A 3,454-nucleotide genomic window follows, 5' to 3' on the forward strand; every position below is an offset into this window, starting at 1 on the left:
AAATAAATAACAATTCAGGCCTACCTAATCAAAGATAGTAAACCATTGTTGATGAGGCTCAAAGGACAGACGCTGTCTTGCCACAGGTCTGACATGATGTTCATTGGGCTGAAGAAGGCTAGTGCGGTACACGCTTTCGGGTTTCGGATGTATGTCCTTTAATAAACAGCATGCAAAAAAACTCATTCTTACGTTACCTCTTAGCAGGCAACAAAAGTATTAGTTTTAGGATCTGATCTAAAACCATATGTAACACTCTCGACACAGGACTCGTTTAAAAAAAAGTCGGCGTGGCGTGTGATACTAGAAAGACTGATTTGTGTGACATGTTCGATACTTACGTGTGATGTTCACGGAAAGATTAGGCCTAACGTGAATATGAGACAAGCAGAACAACAATAGACTGTAATGTTGTTCCTCAATCCGTGTGTTAGGCTATGTGTATCATCAGTAGTGCGTGTGGCGAAAAGCGGCAGAATAGATTATTTGTCCTGTTCCCATAACCTTACTCGCACAGAGACAAACGAGTCCGACTGGGCTGCAGACGGCAATAAGAAAAGATCGCAATGTCCTGTTTTTGTCTCTGGATTCATCGGTTAACTGAACACAACTTTTCTATTCGTGTGTATTCATGCAGTTCTCAATGAGCTACAGTTCCCTCTGACCCGAATTGAACGCGCTGAGATAAGGTGCAGACTAGGCGTCCAGGCAGAGCAGCTACTTTTGGCAAGATGGAGTCTACCCCCGCCCCACCGGAAAAAGCCTTAGCCTTTCCAACCCCCCACCCCCCACGCCCCAAATGGCTACAGAAGTCTAAAAAACTATACTAGGGTCATATTGACTTAGTTAACCGAGACGCACATGTGACATGGGTTGTGATAAAAGGTAAGTTTATTTGTTGCTAAATTATATTACCTTACAAAATATATTACAAAATATAATTAAATACAGCTAGGCTTAAATGTTAATGTTTTGTCATAAGTGTTAGTAAGTAATTGTACACAAAATCCTTGAAAAGGTCAATTTTATTTTATTTAGCCCACATAAAGATATTGTCTTATTCTGTATGTTTCACAAAGATTTAACTTGAGAGTCTCTCTCTCTCTCTCTCTCTCTCTCTCTCACACACACACACACACACACACACACACACACACACACACACACACACACACACACACACACACACAAAGCAAAGATCTGCACATAGGCTAGAGCTGTATTTAGAAATGCAAAACAATGGAGAAAACCAGAGCGAGCTCTCTCTCCATTCTATCATACAGTCTCTCGCTCATTCACAAACACACATACACACAAACATAGCCGGTAGCTCAGTCGTCTGATTAATGACAAAACGGAGAAAACTTAAACGATTTCACTTCAGTCGCGGTTTTAACGCCAGCAGAGCTAAAGGTGCACCGGTTGTGAACTCTCCACAGAGCAACCCCTGATGATGGAGCGTTGTATTAAAGCAAGCGGGATTAAAAACTATAATTCTGTTAAGGTAGTGATTCCGAGGCCACGCGGGGCTGTGATACAGGTTCAGTAATGTATTCGTCTTCGTTTGAAAGTTAATTCGAAACGTTTCGTAGATGGGTTGCACTAAGCCATAGTGGTTTCAAGTTAATAGAGGTCAGATATTCCAAACCTGCCAGTCCAGTGCAGTTTGTCTGACAACTTCACACATTCCCTGTTTCTGACAGAGACAACTTTAGTTCCTTTCTTGAGACTTACACGAATAATATATATTGTGCATCTTTCTCTTTCTCCTTTACAACCTCCCACACAAACGCACGCACGCGCGCGCGCACACACACACTAACGCGGAGGAGGGGCTGAACGAGCAGGAACTGCTCTCGCACTCCTGCCTCTTGTACATAGCCAACTGTGTGGCACATGCAACTCAATTTTCAGCACCTGTGTGTTCAACAGCTATTCACGAGCCAATTTTGCTATTTAACTCGTCTTAACACAGATGATACTATAACTGAAAATATATTTGACATACGTTTTTATTTAAATGTAACTTTCACATACAAAAAGTAAACGATTTAATCCATTCAAATAATTGTATCCATTCAAATAACAATAATAATAATAACAATAATAAAGATGACAAAATCAATTTGTGCAAATGCAAAACCGTATTTGTTTATGCAGACTTCCATGGCAAATGTTGTTACTTCTCTTATGAAAGAAATAACCTAACTTGTGTAGATATAACACATGCAGGCGTATTATAACAATCGGGAATTAATGGACGACTCTTAGTTATAAAAACAGAAAGATATACAGAAACACAAAAATATGTGCCCACATTCGTCACTTAAAAATGTCATCTTAAAAAAATCTGTTACTATTACGGTTAACCCAAACACAACTGTTTCTTACATTATTCAGTACTACGGTCTCCAGTGTTTGCATCAGAGTGGAAACTCCAAAGGTAGAACAATTATCTTAGCCAATAGACCGACTATAGGGTGGAACGGGCAATTTTATGGAGAGAGAGAGAGAGAGAGAGAGAGAGAGAGAGAGAGAGAGAGAGAGAGAGAGAGAGAGAGATTTGGTCTCATAGTCTATCAACAAAATGCTGAGCTTCACGGGTTGAACCCTGCCCTGCCCCTGCTATTCGCTCTCCCGTGCGCCACTAGCCCGCCTCGTTTCGGCCTCCTCAATTAGCGTCGCTCCTGCTGGAGCCCCGCTGTGCGAGAGAGCTCGCCCCCTCAGCCTCCAATATAGTCCTCACTGCCTCCTACCGCGACTCTGCTCAACAATCATGAAACCATTTAGAAATTGACTCGTTCTGTAAATAATCTTTGACGCTCCAACAAAGACGCCATTCGAGAGGCGTTTATTAGCAAGAAACCATTTAAACAGATGTCTTGTTTTACGCGCAGCCAGCATTGTTAGTGCGGGGAGAGTTCCTAGCAAATCGGGTCCCATTTACGACCACTGAAAGAGCCTGGTATAAGAAGCCACACACCCAAGAGTCGTTCATCCGAAGACGGATATGTTGCGACAGATTGGCCTTCCAGTTGAAGGCCGAAACCTCTCCTACAACTCCAATGTCCTATCTTCTGGGATGACATTATAGTCCAACTAGTTCTTAGAAGAATAAAACGTGTTCTAAATAACCATTATTTTTCATGGTCCACTCGAATGTGTTCAACTGCAACATCATCACCAACAACAATTAGCTGACTACTGTTATTATTATTATTATTATTATTATTATTATTATTATTATTATTATTATTATTATTATTATTATTATAAACGTATCTGTCACCTAATAAATGTACTGTAATGATTAAATGTTTTGCGAAATAAATTAAATATTTCCAGAAAAACAATACAAACACGACACTGAATGAAAACCTATTTGTGTTGTTCCCGATTGTGCTTATTAATTTAACCTTCGTTTAGTGCTGCAGAATGAATTACCCATTGAGCC

This window comes from Electrophorus electricus, chromosome 11, assembly GCF_013358815.1.
Source record: "Electrophorus electricus isolate fEleEle1 chromosome 11, fEleEle1.pri, whole genome shotgun sequence".
In the NCBI taxonomy this organism is placed as follows: domain Eukaryota; kingdom Metazoa; phylum Chordata; class Actinopteri; order Gymnotiformes; family Gymnotidae; genus Electrophorus; species Electrophorus electricus.